Source organism: Triturus cristatus, chromosome 4_2 (genome assembly GCF_964204655.1).
Source record: "Triturus cristatus chromosome 4_2, aTriCri1.1, whole genome shotgun sequence".
In the NCBI taxonomy this organism is placed as follows: Eukaryota; Metazoa; Chordata; class Amphibia; order Caudata; family Salamandridae; genus Triturus; species Triturus cristatus.
In genome coordinates, this window is record NC_140586.1 from 667,290,406 (window position 1) to 667,310,702 (window position 20,297).

Genomic DNA, 20,297 nt, shown 5'->3' on the forward strand with positions numbered 1-20,297 from the left:
GTCGGAGTTTAGGCCAGTCGACCTATTGGAATGTCTCAATATTCTTAAAGGCCTTAGGTCCGGCTCGCCTTCGGACCCTTGTCCTGCGAGGATACTGGCAGCGGTTGCTGAGGTAGCAAACGCAGAAGTGAATTCCATCATTAATTTGTCCCTGTAGTTCTGTGAATGTGGCCAGCCTCCCCTTCGCCCAAATATCCCCGAGCGCAGAGATCCCGATGGTATCCCATTTGTCAAACCCCAAGCATGTACTAAGGTGACCAAGAATATCGGGTTCCCATAGGGGAGTCGCTTTCGTCAAACGATTATGCCATCCCAACTTTCTGGTGACGCTATGCCAAATCTCGACCGTCCGTGCCGTGGGCCTGGTTAAGTTGAGTCTACGAGGATTAGTATATAATGCTCTATTGTAACTGTCCCGTCCCATTAACCAGTGGTCTGTTCAGAAGTTAGGGTCATCATGAGGACCAAAAACCCATCTATTAATTGCGATCAACTGGGACGCTTGATAATAAATTCGTAAATCCGGTAAACCGATACCCCCATCATACCATCCCATGGTAAGCTTGTTCATCACAATTCGTGGCGTACGGTCCTCCCACAGCAAGCCCCGTAATATACCATCTATTTGGGAAAAATAAGTATCTGGAACTGGGTTCGGGGTATTTTGAAAGGCATAAAGAAAGCGTGGAAGTGTCAGCATTTTGAATAAGGACGCCCGCCCCAGGAGAGTCAGGGGGAGAGAACGCCAATGGAGGGCATCCGACCTAAAACTCTGAAGAGGGCTGAGCAGGTTTTTTTCAAAGAAGAGGTCGACCTCTGAGATGATGAAGATACCTAAATACTGAAAACCCCGAGGGGCCACCGAAATCTCGTAGCCCTGGGGACTGGCCGGGGGAGCACCCCATAATGCATACATCTGGGATTTGGACCAGTTTATACGATATCCAGAATGTGCACCGAAGATGTGGGAAATATGGAGCACCCTCCGCAGAGAGCGTGTGGGTAAAGCCAGATACAAGAGAATATCATCTGCATAGTGAGATCGGGTCCTCATGAGTTGCCGTCCACTTGAGCCCACGTATCCCTGGGTCACCCCGAACCCACACCGCAAGCGGTTCCAACACTAAAGTGAAGAGTAGTGGGGACAAGGGACATCCCTGCCTCGTGCCCCGATGAAGAGTGAAAGTGGCGGAGCGATGATTATTGACAACATGTGCCGTGGGTTGGGTATACAGGAGTCAGATCCAGCGTATCCATTTGGGCCCAAACCCCATGCGGGCCAAGACGGCAAAAAGAAAATGCCACTCGATGGTATTGAATGCCATAGAGGCATCCGTTGATAATAGGATCGCGTCTTCTTGGAAAGTGGGAATCCTACCAAGAACCCCATGTACCCGTCTCAGATTTCGAGCCGTGTTTCTCCCCGGCATAAAGCCGGACTGATCCAGATGGACCAAGTCTGTTATATAAGGAAGAAGTCGATTTGCCAGGAGTTTAGCCAGGATCTTGGCCTCGACCGTCAGACGAGAGATGGGGTGATATGATGCACAGTCCTCGACAGGCTTATTCGGTTTGTGAATGACCACAATGGCTGCGGTCCGGATATCTGCGGGGAGGAGACCCGACTTGAAACATTCAGTGTATAAAGTCAATAGGTGTGGTGCGAGGAGTGAAGACATGGATTTAAAAAGATCGATAGGGAGGCCATTGAGACCCATGGCCTTACCTGATTGGACACTCAGTATAGCCTTCTGAAACTCCTCTACCTTAATGTCCGCCTCCAGGATATACTTATCCTTGGGGGAGATGGTAGGAACGTCAATAGTGACTAGGAGGTCAGCCGAGAATGGGGCCTGAGTTTGTAGGTGAGCTAGTATAGACCTCCTCGTAATGGGCCACAAAGGTGTTGGCTATCAGTTGAGGGTCAGTGAGAAGCGTGCCCACCGGGTCAGCTATAGCATGTACCCATTTGGCAGCTTGTTCCCTCCGCTCAAGCAACGCCAAGAGCTTGCCTGTGCGCTTGCCCTGCTCATAAATCCTGTGATGGGGAAGCCAGAGAGCTCGCCATGGCACCCTCAAAAAGAAGCTGTTTATAATCCTGCCTCTTGATCGCGAGGCTGTGTAGGAATGCGGGGTCAGTATCTCGCGCAGTCGACTCCTCCAGAGCAGAAATATCCGCCTCTAATTCAATCGCCCTCCTAGACCGTTCCGCCCTGTGCCTTACCACTAATGACAACGCCCTACCCTTAATGACTGCCCCAAAAGCCCCCCACATTGTCACTGCTGAATCAACTTAGCCCACATTCTAAGCAAAGTAATATTCTGTGTCCTTACGGAGAGTCTCTTTGATATGTGGAATCTTGAGTGTCCAGGGCTGTATAGTGAGAGAATATGGGTGACCAGTACAGTGGAATCCCAAGGTCGCCAGAACAGGCGAGTGGTCAGGAATCCCACGGGACAGACAACCGGATCCCGTAAAAACATGAACATCTTGGGCATGCGTGAACATGTAATCAATCCGTGATTGGCTACCGTGTACTCCCGACTGGAACGTAAAGCATGTGTGCAGTGGGTTGAACCACCTCCAAAGATCTACAACCCCCAGGGCATTCGCGAATTTGGAGTTGGAATACTAAATTATACTATTCCAATTGTGAACCCCTTGGTGGGTCCCCCCAGGGCGGGAGATGGTCAAAAGAACCATCCATCATCACATTAAAGTCCCCTCCCAATATTAACACCCCCAATGGCAGCTCCAGCAGTAGGGTGCCCACATCTCGCAACGTCTGGCGCTGAAGTCCGGGTGGGGCATAAACAGAGACAACATTGATGACTCGGCCTTCCCAGGAGCCCGTCATTCCAGCATATCTGCCCTGAGGGTCAGTCCAGGTGGCATGGAGGATATAGGGACAGCCCCTCCGGAGCCAAATCCCCACCCCTCTGGAACCAGAGGTGAAGCCGGAGTGAACCATGAGGCTGTAGCCTTTCCTATTCAGGGCCTTACAAGAGTACCCCACCAGATGAGTTTCCTGTAGCAACACCAGATCAAGCTCAACCCGCTTAATATACTGCAACACAACGCCCCTCTTGATTTTGTCCCCCAAACCATTAACGTTCCACTTGGCCGCATTTAGCTTAACACCTTGGGTCATCGCGGCAAGTCAATAAGAACCAAATAGTCCCAAATTATCAATCGTGGCCGTAGACGGCCAAAGGGGATGTCACCGATGTCATAAAAAATTGCTCTGCTTGTGAGATTGGAGAGATCAGCATTGGAATGTACCAGTATCCAACATGAAAAAAACATACTAAACAAACCCTCCATCCTCCTTTCCGCCCTGCTGAACGGGTCTGTAACCGCCCGCCCCCCCCCAACTTGCAGAGTGCCTGTCGCCTACCCTCAACAACTTCAGGGACGTGTACAACCCCACTCCCTAGAACAATAGTCAGCAGAACACATCTCCGCCCCCGGCCCCAACACCCTGAGATTATCACATACCTCAACCAAAAGTGACATATGAAGGATAATCAATGTTGGACTTGGCCCTTCTGGCAGGTTCACCCCTGAACTTTTTGCTTTTATTGGTGACCTGGTGGTAGTGATTTTTGGTTTCTGCGCACTTCCCCTGTGTCCCAGAGTAAAGTGCGTGCGCACTCTGAGTGCATGTGGTGAGATAGGCCTGCCCTCCCATAGGAATGCATGGGGAATGTATGTGTCCCTGGTAGTTCCTGAGGCGTGGGGTGTGCAGGCTCGAGTTTGGTATGTGCAGACTCGTGTGATTGAATGCTTCGCAATGATGTATAATGCGTGATTATGTCATGTGCGGAAGTGCCACTTCTAGGAGTTGGCATATTAGTGTAAAGTGTGTCTGGCGTGTGATTGGCTGGAGCTGGCTGGTGAGCCTGGCTCCAGGAGTCTGGTTGGGTCTGCCCCAGTGGTGAGTGTGAGATTAGCATGCTGATGGCTGGGGAGGAGTGCACCTTGGACCTGAATAGGGCAGGGCTTTCCCCACACAATGCTGGCTCCGCCCCCTGTGGTGCGACTGATGACCCTAGCCCTGCCAGTGAATAGAGTGAGGGGCTGAGCACATCAAGGGTGCTCCCCAACCAGCTGCGACTGGTTTTCCCCCTCACCCTGAACCAAGAACAAAGGGTTTTACAGTATAAGAAGGGGCTGTGTCCCCTTACAATTTGTTCTCTTCCAGGATCCTGCCTGAGGGGGGCTGCTACTGCTGCTGGACCAGAGGACCGCCACTTGGACTACCTCCCTGCCTGGAGGCCCAGTGAGCTGGCTCTGGGTCCAGCCTTGCCCCCCTCACCCCTGCCTTGCTGTATGCAGGGGAGAACTTTGCTGGACTTGCCTCTAGCGCTGAGAGCGCTTTCCCTTTTATCCTTAGCGCTAGGAGCGCTTTATTGCTGCAAGCCGGTGCCCACACGGCATTTGCCCCGTTCTGGGCCGATCCTGAAGTCCCCTGGCAGGTGCCCACCCTGCCAGGGACATTGCCGCCCTATCGAGTGCCCACCTCGATTTATAGCATTTTAAAAGCGCCGGTGCCCACCCGGCATTTGTCCGCGAATCGCCCTCCGGCGCCCAACCAGGAAGTCAGGCGGGCCGGGGGCGGGCCTCCGGGACAACCGGAATCGGAAATAGGAGGGCGGGAGCCTACCCCGCCTCCCTCCGAAGACTCGCTGCTGGTCTGGGCCCCTCGAGACCCAGGTGGGAGCCTACACCGCGCTGGGCCGGTCCGGAGAAGAAGCGTCACCCCCGTGACCCAGGCGGGAGCCTACCCGGCACTGGGCCAAGCGTCGGACCAAGTCCCCTGAGGAGGATTGTCACCGGTCTGAAGCAACCCGGTGAGTGAGGGGGCGGAGTGTTCTGGTCCCGAGCCGGCGACGGCTCTGACCAGTGGGGGCATTGCTTGTTTGGTTAGAGCGCTCGTGCGCTCCCACAAAGAAGGCCTAGTGAGTACCGGGCGGCCCCGGAAGGCAGCGGGCCGCCCCAACGGTTGGGAGCCATTAATTGTGTAGAGCCCAGTGTGGCTCCACCATACGGGGGCATTTCTTGGTGAGCAGAGCGGCCCCGGAAGGCAGCGGGCCGCTCCAACGTTACGGGGGCATCTTTTGGTTCTGAGCCCACGAGGCTCCAACGACGGGGCCAGCATTACTTGCACCGAGCCAGAGAGGCTCCAACGGGGGCATTTCTTGGGTGTGTTGAGCCTGTGAGGCTCCAACAGGGGCATTTCTTTGTTGTTTAGAGCCCAGAGGGGCTCAGGGGACCATGAGTGGTGGGTATTCAGAGGCCTGGAAGGCTCCAACGTTAGCCCCAGCATCATTGTTTTACAGCTGCCCAGCACTTCGTGGGCAGCTGCTCCGTTTAGGCCCCTGACTCTGCTGGACAGGGCGTCCTAGCCCCAATAAGGCCAGTTGACCTAGGGACTGCCACAGGTGGTGACGAATATGAGTTTTGCGCTATTGTTCCTAACCTGCACCTCTGAATGTGTTTTTATGCGTCATGTGCCTTGTTTTACACCGCGGAATGTATTTTATGCATCATGTGTTTTCCTTCCCTACACCTCTGAATGTGTTGTGATGCATCATGTGTAATGTGCTTATACCCCTACAGGTATTGTGATACTTAGGTGGTTGTTTTTCTCCCTAGTACAGGTGGTGCTAGTGAGGTCCTGGTTCCCTGCGTGACATTCTCCTAAGGTGGTTAGGGTTGCGTAGGTGGTACTTACCTGTTACTAGTAGTTACGGGTTGTGTGATACATGAGTTATTTTGTGCTACAGTAATTTTCTATCCTATGTTCTAAGTGCTAAGTTCTAAAAGTGCTAATTCATGACAGTGGTCCATGTGGCCCTGTCCCCTGTACATATAATCCCTTGTAAATTCTGCCCGTGCCTGTTGGCACATTGTAAAGTGTGTGTTTTTATCTAATGTGTTTTGGTATAATACAAAGGCTATTTTTATATAATACCTTGTGTGGAGTTTCCTTTGTGGTGGGCCTTGGGTGTTGTTGCTGGGTGCACGCGCAAACGCTTTACACATTGCCTCCGGGATAAGCCTGACTGCTCGTGCCAAGCTACCAAGGGGGTGAGCAGGGGTTATCTTTGGCGTGTAACTCCCCAGCCCTGACTAGAGTGGTGGTTTCTGCCTGGCTTTGGCGCAAGCCCTAGCCAACCAGAAATCCCATTTCTAACATTGGTGATCAGTGGTGGGATTTGGACTTGCGTTTGCGCTGTACCGCAGCAGCAACTGGCTGCACCACAAAACTCTGCATTTAGATAGTCACATGGTATAGGGATTATTGTGCTAAGTTTGTTTTTAAGTGTCATTTCTGTGGAAATGTGTTTCTGGATTCCCCAGTAAGGGTGGGATACAGTGGTGGCAGCATAATTGTGTCCAGTACATTTGTCCCCCGCCCTGCGCCCAGAGTTGGTACCTGTGTCACTTGTGGTCAGGTTGAGGAATCGGGGGTGGTAGAAACTGCCTTACCAGTCCGAGGGGAGGGTTGTGTGTGGATGAGTGGTGTGTGGAACTAGGCAAGTGAGTGTGAGTTCTCTGGGATAGAGAGCTTGCTGAATCCTTTGTGAATTGTGTGCGCCTGTTAAGCTCAGGCCCCTAGGTTCCCTGTGTAATCTTTTCACCAGAACGTCCGCCAGAATGGAGCCTGCTTTTGATCTGTGTGATCTGTTGGGGCACAGTAGGCAGGAGTTGGAAAGGTCCTGTAGAGAGAGAGGTATAGGGGTGAGAGAGTCAGACTCTGTACGAACTTAGGGACCACCTGTTCCTATGGCAAAAGGGTCATTGGGATCCTGAGCGCAGTACGGAAAGGGCCTGGGCCTCACACCTGGAGGGTGGTGGGTCTGTGGGGAGCACTGAGGATTCAGAAGAGGAGGAAGAAGATGACAGTACCTGGACGCCAGTAGAGAGTGAGGACCCCATAGGTAGGGAGTCCCTTGCTGGGTCCAGCGTAGGAGGCAGCGCCTCATCCCTTTCCCTGTCCCCAGAGGAGTGAGTAGATAGGAGGGAAGAGAGGGAGCATCAGCTGGCCATGGAGAAGCTCAGGATAGAGCATGCCAAGCTGGAGACCGAGAGGGTCTTAGCTCAGAAGCAGATGGCGGAGGCTGAGAGGGCCTTTGCCAGAGAGAAACTAGCTCTGGAGGGTAGGTTGTCCCCTGAGCGCTGTTGTAGTTGTCTGGATTCCCCAGGGAGGGTAGAGTCCAGTGGTGGCAGCGATATGGAGTCCAGTGCAGGATGTCCCATTCCCAGTTCCCAGAGTATGGTACCTGTTTCCCAAGAAGAGGAGGATAGGTTGAAATTCAGGGGCAGTAGGAAACTGTCTCACCAGTCTTGGAAGGAGTTTGCGGATGAATGTAATGATGCACTGGTCAATTGGGTAAAGCTTGACCCGGAATATGGCTTTGGTGAACTGCTCAATATGCTTCTCGTAGAGCAAATGCTCAATAGTGGTTGTAGGCCAGAGTTGCGCCAACACCTGTTGGGGTTGGAGGACTGTGATCCTTGGGAGCTTGCAGAAAAAGCAGACCATTGGGAAAGTGCTAGAGGTTCTCTAGAGTCATTAGGGAGTGACTCCAAAAGTAGTGGGTCAGGTATCTTCCAGCCCAGCGTGGTAGAAGAGGCTCAGTGTAGCCCAGCTAGGTCCCAGGATAGCGAGGAGGGTGTAGGGGCTCACTGCCTGGCTCAGTGGAGCAGGAGTGAGGGGGTGACCGAGGGTCCCCAGACTCACGAAACCCTGCCTCAGGACTTGGATGGTTTCATGAGGGAACACCAAGTTGGGGACCTAGGCTGTCCTGTTAGACCATTTGAGGAAGATCTCCTAGTCAGTAGAGGACCTGGAGCGCCTATAAACAGGGCTCCTGTGGTTCTAGAGTCTGGCAGTACACCTCCGGTAGGGAGGGTACAGGAGTCCAGCGTGAGGAGTGATTGGGGGATGAGTTCCCCAGTGGAAGAGCCAGTGGATCAGGGACTACCCAGTTGGGCTAGGATCCCATGTAGTGACCATGGTGACACCACTTCTGTTCTGGGGGATCTCTGCGCACTGTCAAGTGGACAGGGGACGGGAGATCCGCGCCAAACAGACAGTCACCCGACTTATGTGTCGTTTGTTAGCCTCAGGGGGATGGAGTGTAAATCTCCAGAAGTCCTGGAGTGCCAGGCGATTATTCCACCAAAGGTTCTAGGCCGGAGGTTGGGAGGCCAGGTTCAGGATCGGCCTGACCTGAAGGGTGGGACGTCTGTAACCAGCGTCCCGACCGGTTCTTCTTCCAGAGGTACCGCCCCAGTTGGTAGGGAGCAGGGCTCTGGAAGGGGGTGCAGAGGGTGGGAGAGCCCACCTCTGACCCCGGTGCAACCTAAGGGGTTAAACCCTGGGTTGGAATGGCGTTCTAGGTGTACCCCTCGCCAGAGGAAGAGGAACCCTAGGAGAAGAGGTAGGGGGAGGAGAGCCTTCCCTGAGACTCCTGGTCCGCCTGAGGGTGTAGACCCTAGGCTGGAGAACCAGTGGCAGTCTAGTCCTGTCTTGCAGACAGGAAGAGTGGAGAATGGCCGCTATGTGCCAGGGGTTACTACCCCCCACTCTGTGATTAGGCAAGGACCAGTGGCACCTGGGTGGCCTAGGGCCTGGTCTTGGCCGTGGACAACTTGGGAGTACCAGTGGGGTAGCCAAGTTGGTCCGGACAGTGGTTTTAGAAGGAATCCCATGGGTACACCGTGGCGTAGAACAGGAGGGTGTCCTTGCAGTTGCGGGCCCGCGTCCGTGTTCTATCGCCCCAAGCAGGGAAGTCCATCACGGTGGTGATTGGTCTGCCCTGCGTTTTGGCTGGAAGGGGGTTGTGTTGGACTTGGCCCTTCTGGCAGGTTCACCCCTGAACTTTTTGCTTTTATTGGTGTCCCAGAGTAAAGTGCGTGCGCACTCTGAGTGCATGTGGTGAGATAGGCCTGCCCTCCCATAGGAATGCATGGGGAATGTATGTGTCCCTGGTAGTTCCTGATGCGTGGGGTGTGCAGGCTCGAGTTTGGTATGTGCGGACTCGTGTGATTGAATGCTTCGCAATGATGTATAATGCGTGATTATGTCATGTGCGGAAGTGCCACTTCTAGGAGTTGGCATATTAGTGTAAAGTGTGTCTGGCGTGTGATTGGCTGGAGCTGGCTGGTGAGCCTGGCTCCAGGAGTCTGGTTGGGTCTGCCCCAGTGGTGAGTGTGAGATTAGCATGCTGATGGCTGGGGAGGAGTGCACCTTGGACCTGAATAGGGCAGGGCTTTCCCCACACAATGCTGGCTCCGCCCCCTGTGGTGCGACTGATGACCCTAGCCCTGCCAGTGAATAGAGTGAGGGGCTGAGCACATCAAGGGTGCTCCCCAACCAGCTGCGACTGGTTTTCCCCCTCACCCTGAACCAAGAACAAAGGGTTTTACAGTATAAGAAGGGGCTGTGTCCCCTTACAATTTGTTCTCTTCCAGGATCCTGCCTGAGGGGGGCTGCTACTGCTGCTGGACCAGAGGACCGCCACTTGGACTACCTCCCTGCCTGGAGGCCCAGTGAGCTGGCTCTGGGTCCAGCCTTGCCCCCTCCACCCCTGCCTTGCTGTATGCAGGGGAGAACTTTGCTGGACTTGCCTCTAGCGCTGAGAGCGCTTTCCCTTTTATCCTTAGCGCTAGGAGCGCTTTATTGCTGCAAGCCGGTGCCCACACGGCATTTGCCCCGTTCTGGGCCGATCCTGAAGTCCCCTGGCAGGTGCCCACCCTGCCAGGGACATTGCCGCCCTATCGAGTGCCCACCTCGATTTATAGCATTTTAAAAGCGCCGGTGCCCACCCGGCATTTGTCCGCGAATCGCCCTCCGGCGCCCAACCAGGAAGTCAGGCGGGCCGGGGGCGGGCCTCCGGGACAACCGGAATCGGAAATAGGAGGGCGGGAGCCTACCCCGCCTCCCTCCGAAGACTCGCTGCTGGTCTGGGCCCCTCGAGACCCAGGTGGGAGCCTACACCGCGCTGGGCCGGTCCGGAGAAGAAGCGTCACCCCCGCGACCCAGGCGGGAGCCTACCCGGCACTGGGCCGAGCGTCGGACCAAGTCCCCTGAGGAGGATTGTCACCGGTCTAAAGCAACCCGGTGAGTGAGGGGGCGGAGTGTTCTGGTCCCGAGCCGGCGACGGCTCTGACCAGTGGGGGCATTGCTTGTTTGGTTAGAGCGCTCGTGCGCTCCCACGAAGAAGGCCTAGTGAGTACCGGGCGGCCCCGGAAGGCAGCGGGCCGCCCCAACAGTTGGGAGCCATTAATTGTGTAGAGCCCAGTGTGGCTCCACCATACGGGGGCATTTCTTGGTGAGCAGAGCGGCCCCGGAAGGCAGCGGGCCGCTCCAACGTTACGGGGGCATCTTTTGGTTCTGAGCCCACGAGGCTCCAACGACGGGGCCAGCATTACTTGCACCGAGCCAGAGAGGCTCCAACGGGGGCATTTCTTGGGTGTGTTGAGCCTGTGAGGCTCCAACAGGGGCATTTCTTTGTTGTTTAGAGCCCAGAGGGGCTCAGGGGACCATGAGTGTTGGGTATTCAGAGGCCTGGAAGGCTCCAACGTTGGCCCCAGCATCATTGTTTTACAGCTGCCCAGCACTTCGTGGGCAGCTGCTCCGTTTAGGCCCCTGACTCTGCTGGACAGGGCGTCCTAGCCCCAATAAGGCCAGTTGACCTAGGGACTGCCACAGGTGGTGGCGAATGTGAGTTTTGCGCTATTGTGCCTAACCTGCACCTCTGAATGTGTTTTTATGCGTCATGTGCCTTGTTTTACACCGCGGAATGTATTTTATGCATCATGTGTTTTCCTTCCCTACACCTCTGAATGTGTTGTGATGCATCATGTGTAATGTGCTTATACCCCTACAGGTATTGTGATACTTAGGTGGTTGTTTTTCTCCCTAGTACAGGTGGTGCTAGTGAGGTCCTGGTTCCCTGCGTGACATTCTCCTAAGGTGGTTAGGGTTGCGTAGGTGGTACTTACCTGTTACTAGTAGTTACGGGTTTTGTGCTACATGAGTTATTTTGTGCTACAGTAATTTTCTATCCTATGTTGTAAGTGCTAAGTTCTAAAAGTGCTAATTCATGACAGTGGTCCATGTGGCCCTGTCCCCTGTACATATAATCCCTTGTAAATTCTGCCCGTGCCTGTTGGCACATTGTAAAGTGTGTGTTTTTATCTAATGTGTTTTGGTATAATACAAAGGCTATTTTTATATAATACCTTGTGTGGAGTTTCCTTTGTGGTGGGCCTTGGGTGTTGTTGCTGGGTGCACGCGCAAACGCTTTACACATTGCCTCCGGGATAAGCCTGACTGCTCGTGCCAAGCTACTAAGGGGGTGAGCAGGGGTTATCTTTGGCGTGTAACTCCCCAGCCCTGACTAGAGTGGTGGTTTCTGCCTGGCTTTGGCATAAGCCCTAGCCAACCAGAAATCCCATTTCTAACATTGGTGATCAGCGGTGGGATTTGGATTTGCGTTTGCGCTGTACCGCAGCAGCAACTGGCTGCACCACAAAACTCTGCATTTAGATAGTCACATGGTATAGGGATTATTGTGCTAAGTTTGTTTTTAAGTGTCATTTCTGTGGAAATGTGTTTCTGGATTCCCCAGTAAGGGTGGGATCCAGTGGTGGCAGCATAATTGTGTCCAGTACATTTGTCCCCCGCCCTGCGCCCAGAGTTGGTACCTGTGTCACTTGTGGTCAGGTTGAGGAATCAGGGGTGGTAGAAACTGCCTTACCAGTCCGAGGGGAGGGTTGTGTGTGGATGAGTGGTGTGTGGCACTAGGCAAGTGAGTGTGAGTTCTCTGGGATAGAGAGCTTGCTGAATCCTTTGTGAATTGTGTGCGCCTGTTAAGCTCAGACCCCTAGGTTCCCTGTGTAATCTTTTCACCAGAACGTCCGCCAGAATGGAGCCTGCTTTTGATCTGTGTGATCTGTTGGGGCACAGTAGGCAGGAGTTGGAAAGGTCCTGTAGAGAGAGAGGTATAGGGGTGAGAGAGTCAGACACTCTGTACGAACTTAGGGACCACCTGTTCCTATGGCAAAAGGGTCATTGGGATCCTGAGCGCAGTACGGAAAGGGCCTGGGCCTCACACCTGGAGGGTGGTGGGTCTGTGGGGAGCACTGAGGATTCAGAAGAGGAGGAAGAAGATGACAGTACCTGGACACCAGTAGAGAGTGAGGACCCCATAGGTAGGGAGTCCCTTGCTGGGTCCAGCGTAGGAGGCAGCGCCTCATCCCTTTCCCTGTCCCCACAGGAGTGGGTAGATAGGAGGGAAGAGAGGGAGCATCAGCTGGCCATGGAGAAGCTCAGGATAGAGCATGCCAAGCTGGAGACCGAGAGGGTCTTATCTCAGAAGTTGATGGCGGAGGCTGAGAGGGCCTTTGCCAGAGAGAAACTAGCTCTGGAGGGTAGGTTGTCCCCTGAGCGCAGTTGTAGTTGTCTGGATTCCCCAGGGAGGGTAGAGTCCAGTGGTGGCAGCGATATGGAGTCCAGTGCAGGATGTCCCATTCCCAGTTTCCAGAGTATGGTACCTGTTTCCCAAGAAGAGGAGGATAGGTTGAAATTCAGGGGCAGTAGGAAACTGTCTCACCAGTCTTGGAAGGAGTTTGCGGATGAATGTAATGATGCACTGGTCAATTGGGTAAAGCTTGACCCGGAATATGGCTTTGGTGAACTGCTCAATATGCTTCTCGTAGAGCAAATGCTCAATAGTGGTTGTAGGCCAGAGTTGCGCCAACACCTGTTGGGGTTGAAGGACTGTGATCCTTGGGAGCTTGCAGAAAAAGCAGACCATTGGGAAAGTGCTAGAGGTTCTCTAGAGTCATTAGGGAGTGACTCCAAAAGTAGTGGGTCAGGTATCTTCCAGCCCAGCGTGGTAGAAGAGGCTCAGTGTAGCCCAGCTAGGTCCCAGGATAGCGAGGAGGGTGTAGGGGCTCACTGCCTGGCTCAGTGGAGCAGGAGTGAGGGGGTGACCGAGGGTCCCCAGACTCACGAAACCCTGCTTCAGGACTTGGATGGTTTCATGAGGGAACACCAAGTTGGGGACCTAGGCTGTCCTGTTAGTCCATTTGAGGAAGATCTCCTAGTGAGTAGAGGACCTGGAGCGCCTATAAACAGGGCTCCTGTGGTTCTAGAGTCTGGCAGTACAGCTCCGGTAGGGAGGGTACCGGAGTCCAGCGTGAGGAGTGATTGGGGGATAAGTTCCCCAGTGGAAGAGCCAGTGGATCAGGGACTACCCAGTTGGGCTAGGATCCCATGTAGTGACCATGGTGACACCACTTCTGTTCTGGGGGATCTTTGCGCACTGTCAAGTGGACAGGGGACGGGAGATCCGCGCCAGACAGACAGTCACCCGACTTATGTGTCGTTTGTTAGCCTCAGGGGGATGGAGTGTAAATCCCCAGAAGTCCTGGAGTGCCAGGCGATTATTCCACCAAAGGTTCTAGGCCGGAGGTTGGGAGGCCAGGTTCAGGATCGGCCTGACCTGAAGGGTGGGACGTCTGTAACCAGCGTCCCGACCGGTTCTTCTTCCAGAGGTACCGCCCCAGTTGGTAGGGAGCAGGGCTCTGGAAGGGGGTGCAGAGGGTGGGAGACCCCACCTCTGACCCCGGTGCAACCTAAGGGGTTAAACCCTGGGTTAGAATGGCGTTCTAGGTGTACCCCTCGCCAGAGGAAGAGGAACCCTAGGAGATGAGGTAGGGGGAGGAGAGCCTTCCCTGAGACTCCTGGTCCGCCTGAGGGTGTAGACCCTAGGCTGGAGAACCAGTGGCAGTCTAGTCCTGTCTTGCAGACAGGAAGAGTGGAGAATGGCCGCTATGTGCCAGGGGTTACTACCCCCCACTCTGTGATTAGGCAAGGACCAGTGGCACCTGGGTGGCCTAGGGCCTGGTCTTGGCCGCGGACAACTTGGGAGTACCAGTGGGGTAGCCCAGTTGGTCCGGACAGTGGTTTTAGAAGGAATCCCATGGGTTCACCATGGCGTAGAACAGGAGGGTGTCCCTGCAGTTGCGGGCCCGCGTCCGTGTTCTATCGCCCCAAGCAGGGAAGTCCATCACGGTGGTGATTGGTCTGCCCTGCGTTTTGGCTGGAAGGGGGTTGTGTTGGACTTGGCCCTTCTGGCAGGTTTACCCCTGAACTTTTTGCTTTTATTGGTGACCTGGTGGTAGTGATTTTTGGTTTCTGCGCACTTCCCCTGTGTCCCAGAGTAAAGTGCGTGCGCACTCTGAGTGCATGTGGTGAAATAGGCCTGCCCTCCCATAGGAATGCATGGGGAATGTATGTGTCCCTGGTAGTTCCTGATGCGTGGGGTGTGCAGGCTCGAGTTTGGTATGTGCGGACTCGTGTGATTGAATGCTTCGCAATGATGTATAATGAGTGATTATGTCATGTGCGGAAGTGCCACTTCTAGGAGTTGGCATATTAGTGTAAAGTGTGTCTGGCGTGTGATTGGCTGGAGCTGGCTGGTGAGCCTGGCTCCAGGAGTCTGGTTGGGTCTGCCCCAGTGGTGAGTGTGAGATTGGCATGCTGATGGCTGGGGAGGAGTGCACCTTGGACCTGAATAGGGCAGGGCTTTCCCCACACAATGCTGGCTCCGCCCCCTGTGGTGCGACTGATGACCCTAGCCCTGCCATTGAATAGAGTGAGGGGCTGAGCACATCAAGGGTGCTCCCCAACCAGCTGCGACTGGTTTTCCCCCTCACCCTGAACCAGGAACAAAGGGTTTGACAGTATAAGAAGGGGCTGTGTCCCCTTACAATTTGTTCTCTTCCAGGATCCTGCCTGAGGGGGGCTGCTGCTGCTGCTGCTGGACCAGAGGACCGCCCCTTGGACTACCTCCCTGCCTGGAGGCCCAGTGAGCTGGCTCTGGGTCCAGCCTTGCCCCCCCCCACCCCTGCCTTGCTGTATGCAGGGGAGAACTTTGCTGGACTTGCCTCTAGCGCTGAGAGCGCTTTCCCTTTTATCCTTAACGCTAGGAGCGCTTTATTGCTGCAAGCCGGTGCCCACCCGGCATTTGCCCCGTTCTGGGCCGATCCTGGAGTCCCCTGGCAGGTGCCCACCCTGCCAGGGACATTGCCGCCCTATCGAGTGCCCACCTCGATTTATAGCATTTTAAAAGTGCTGGTGCCCACCCGGCATTTGTCCGCGAATCGCCCTCCGGCGCCCGACCAGGAAGTCAGGCGGGCCGGGGGCGGGCCTCCGGGACAACCGGAATCGGAAATAGGAGGGCGGGAGCCTACCCCGCCTCCCTCCGAAGACTCGCGGCTGGTCTGGGCCCCTCGAGACCCAGGCGGGAGCCTACCCGCGCTGGGCCGGTCCAGAGAAGAAGCGTCACCCTCGTGACCCAGGCGGGAGCCTACCCCGCGCTGGGCCGAGCATCGGACCAAGTCCCCTGAGGAGGATTGTCACCGGTCTGAAGCAACCCGGTGAGTGAGGGGGCGGAGTGTTCTGGTCCCGAGCCGGTGACGGCTCTGACCAGCGGGGGCATTGCTTGTTTGGTTAGAGCGCTCGTGCGCTCCCACGAAGAAGGCCTAGTGAGTACCGGGCGGCCGCGGAAGGCAGCGGGGCGCCCCAACGGTTGGGAGCCATTAATTATGTAGAGCCCAGTGTGGCTCCACCATACGGGGGCATTTCTTGGTGAGCAGAGCGGCCCCGGAAGGCAGCGGGCCGCTCCAACGTTACGGGGACATATTTTGGTTCTGAGCCCACGAGGCTCCAACGACGGGGCCAGCATTACTTGCACCGAGCCAGAGAGGCTCCAACGGGGGCATTTCTTGGGTGTGTTGAGCCTGTGAGGCTCCAACAGGGGCATTTCTTTGTTGTTTAGAGCCCAGAGGGGCTCAGGGGGCCACGAGTGTTGGGTATTCAGAGCCCTGGAAGGCTCCAACGTTGGCCCCAGCATCATTGTTTTACAGCTGCCCAGCTGCTCCGTTTAGGCCCCTGACTCTGCTGGACATGGCATCCTAGCCCCAATAAGGCCAGTTGGCCTAGGGACTGCCACAGGTGGTGGCGAATGTGAGTTGTGCGCTATTGTTCCTAACCTGCACCTTGTTTTACACCGCGGAATGTATTTTATGCATCATGTGTTTTCCTTCCCTACACCTCTGAATGTGTTGTGATGCATCATGTGTAATGTGCTTATACCCCTATAGTTATTGTGATACTTAGGTGGTTGTTTTGCTCCCTAGTACAGGTGGTGCTAGTGAGGTCCTGGTTCCCTGCGTGACATTCTCCTAAGGTGGTTAGGGTTGCGTAGGTGGTACTTACCTGTTACCAGTAGTTACGGGTTGTGTGCTACATGAGTTATTTTGTGCTACAGTAATTTTCTATCCTATGTTCTAAGTGCTGAGTTCTAAAAGTGCTAATTCCTGACAGTGGTCCATGTGGCCCTGTCCCCTGTACATATAATCCCTTGTAAATTCTGCCCGTGCCTGTTGGCACATTGTAAAGTGTGTGTTTTTATCTAATGTGTTTTGGTATAATACAAAGGCTATTTTTATATAATACCTTGTGTGGAGTTTCCTTTGTGGTGGGCCTTGGGTGTTGTTGCTGGGTGCGCGCGCAAACGCTTTACACACATTGCCTCCGGGATAAGCCTGACTGCTCGTGCCAAGCTACCAAGGGGGTGAGCAGGGGTTATCTTTGGCGTGTAACTCCCCAGCCCTGACTAGAGTGGTGGTTTCTGCCTGGCTTTGGCGCAAGCCCTAGCCAACCAGAAATCCCATTTCTAACAATCAAGTACAGAGACCGGAGCACCACAGCCCCGGGAAACATCAAGGCTATCAGACCCACCCCCAAAAGGACATCCAACAACCCCTGACCCGGGGAAGTTCGCAGTTAGAAAGTCAGACAGTGGCCTCAGCAGGACATTATAAACAAAGGCACCAACCAAGAGGCCTCCAAGAGATCAAGAGATCAATCTTACGTGATCACCCCGTAGGGCTCTGGGAGCCCATCTCAGATGGAGGCGGAGATCGATGCTGCCGGCGCCACTCCGTTGTGGGGCTGGTTTTGATCCTTCCTGGAAAGGCGGTTGGAGCAGATTTGGATTCCACCGTCCTCCTCTTCCCCCTCAGCCAGTAACAACAGGAGTCCCTCAGGGATCCTTCTTTAGTCCCCTTCTTTTTATTATCTATGTTACTCCTCTGATCTATTTGGCGGAGTAGTTGGGGGCTAAGGTGTTGGCCTATGCTGATGACACCCAGCTCCTTTTTACCTGGGACAAAGATGCGGACTCTCTATCATCTATCTTTAAATGGCTGGCGGAGGCACAGAGTAAGTGCAATGAAGAAAAGTCAGATTTCCCCTCAATTTCAGAGAGCAGCTTTGGCCTCCTGAGTTCCTGAGCACTACCTACCTCGTCAGGGAAGCCAGTTAAAAACTTGGGGGTTTGGTTCGATGAAGGTCTTTCCTTCTCAATACACATCAAGAAGCTGGCCGGCTGTTGCTTCGCCCTGCTTAAAACCCTTAGAAGATTTTTTCCTCTACTGCCTCTGGTGGTGAGGAAAACGGTCACCTGTGCGCTGATCTTGTCTCGGCTGGATTACGCCAATGGCCTTTATGCTGGTATACCGAGCTACCTGCTGAAGAAGCTACAGGTGGTTCAGAACACCGCAGCCAGACTCCTACTGGGTCTGTCGGCTAGGGACAGTGTGCATCAAAAGTTGCGCTCTCTCCACTGGCTTCCCATGGTGGATAGAGTGAAATTTTAAATTTTGACTTTGGCCCACCGTGCCCTTCACGGGTGTGGCCCTCTTTACTTGCAGAGGCGTTTTTCCTTCTATGTTACTGCGCGCTCCCTGTGTTCTTCGTTTCTGTGCTATGCCCAGGTCCCACGTTTTAAGCGTCAGAGGGTAGGGGGTAGCTCTTTTGCAGTGAAAGCGGCGGTTGCTTGGAATGCTCTCCCTTTTGTCCTGCGCACCATCCAGTTGTGTTCAAGAAGAAATTGAAAACCCATTTATTCACCTGAAGCCCACTGCATTTACCCTGTTTGATTTCGCGCCGGGATACTCATGAGTAGCCGTGCGTGCTATAAATTTATATAACATAACCTAGATCTCTTCTCTTGGAAAATGCTCTTATGTACCCCACTTTTCAAGGCCTTAACAACGGACGAGAGAGAAATGATGAACTTTTGTTTATGTAAATTTGGTCATCCTAAATATTACAAAAAGATGAGACTATAGATCTTGAAGGCCGTGTGTAACACATGGTACCAGATTAGACGGTCTTTGGCAATGTCCTCATACTGCGCTTCTGCCCCAATCTGGGACCCCCAGGAACCCCTATGTGTCTTGTAGACAAATTGGCAGCCCCGTTAGGGCAAGAGAGGATAAACAAATGGGGTCAACTTTTGCAGGAAAACAGACTAGTCTCCTGGGAAACGTTAGAATGTTCAACAGAAGGACGCCTCTCCAAGTTTAAATACTACCAGCTTTTCAGTTGGGCAAATGTTTTGAGGAAAACAGGGGAAGGTAGTAAGGACTTTGATATTGAGTATCAACTAAGATCCCCTCAAAAGAAGGAGGTTGCAAAATGGTACTGATGTTGATCGAGGCTGGAGAAGAACCCTATTCCATGCTGGAAGAGAGCTGGAAAAGGGACCTGACAAGTCTGCTGTTGGAAGATTTATGGCAAGTATCGATGGCTACCTTTTGGTCAACCGTAAAGTCTGCACCCCTCAAAAAAGTAATCTCTTCACAGTGCACAGGGTGTACTGGACACCAAAGAAGCTATCCAAGCTGGGGAGACATGAGGTGAAGAAATGCCCTAAGTGTAGTGAAGAAAGGGCTGATGATGTCCACATGTTTTGGTGATGCCCTCTGATAGAGTCCTTCTGGGTGGATGTGGGTAAGACGGTTAAAGAGATTATAAACAAAGATTTTAAGGTAAGCCTAGCGATGGTAATATTTGGGTGGAAGAGGGAAGGATTAAGTTATCAAAGAAACAAAAATCTTTATTGTTTATGTTATGTTAATGTTGCTGGCAAGGAGGGAGGCTTGTATAAAATGGGTACTGCCTATTCCCTCAACAAAAATAGAGTGGGTATCATCAATTCGGAGAGTAAACTCCTTGGATTGTAAGAGTTCTCTGGAGAGAGAAAAGCTATGTTTTGGGAGAAATGGGAGAAATGGGAAGAAAAGTAAGAACACAGAAGGGAAAGTAAATGAGTCAAATGAGAAATCGGTCCTATGATTAAAATATCAATAGCTAAATCTCTGGATGGAGAAATCCACCATGAAAGCTTAGCAACGTGGCTGTGGTTTAGAGCAATGTATTCACACACACGCACACAAACAAATTCATTCACAACACTCTTCACCAAACATTCATACATACACGCATGCACCAAGCACTTTAAAACTAAAACACTTACCTGCAGCCAGCTCTGCCTCGGAGGTTCCAAAAGGCTTGGGACTGCTGCCTTTCCTCATTGGCTGACCTGAGGGAAGGCAGCAGTCTCAACGTCATCACAGAGTGGGATGGGGTCAGTGAGACTGCTGACCCCACCCCACCCCACTCTGTGATGAAGTGTCACTGATTGGCACTCGACCCTGGGCGCTTCAGGGCTTAAAACTGAAGCACCCAGGTGCGAGGCAATCAGTGACGCCACGTCACTGAGGGAAGGGCCTCAGGGACCTTTGCTAAGCTGAAGACGTCACGCCCACAGGAGCTGTGACTTCCTCAGCCCAGCAAAGTTCAGCTCCAAGCTCGCGCTAAATGCGCATGTCTGGCTCCTGGCTGCTTGAACTGAAAGTGAACAGTGTCTGCCAGGCTGACCTTTGTGCAGCCTGACAGACACTGATCATGAGCGGGGAAAGGTGGTGGGCGTGGCCCCTCAGCCCCAATGGACCGGATGCTCCTGCAGTGATTCATCGGTTGTATCTGTTTTAACCCTCTAAGTATTTTGTACATTGCTGTACATTTTGGTTATACTTTGTTTGTTGCAGTTTTCCACCTGTGTATCATGTTCGGTTTGAAAATTCAAAGAAGTCTTTGCAAAAAAGTAGATCAGGTCAAATAAATAGAAAAAGTCAAGGTAATAGTTGGTCGAAATATTGGTCATGTCGAAGTAATACTAATCAAATGTGTGTGGGACAAATGGCTGTACAACGTCATAAACTAGATGGTATGTATTTGCATTTTGCCTACCTGATGGAGGCCCTAAATAGGAGGATTTATAGCCAGTTGCGATTTTCCCTTATAATACAGAACACTGCTCAAAAACCGGTTCAGAAATAGTCTGATTATGCAGCG

At 53.3% G+C, this 20,297-nt stretch overlaps 1 protein-coding gene across 1 annotated transcript in view; it reads left to right on the top strand.

Annotated features, from left to right (window-relative positions):
- The window catches only part of LOC146834868 (FRAS1-related extracellular matrix protein 1-like), a 991,143-nt gene that overhangs the window by 833,180 nt on the left and 137,666 nt on the right, over window positions 1-20,297 (top strand). The gene's annotated exons all lie outside the window — the stretch shown is intronic.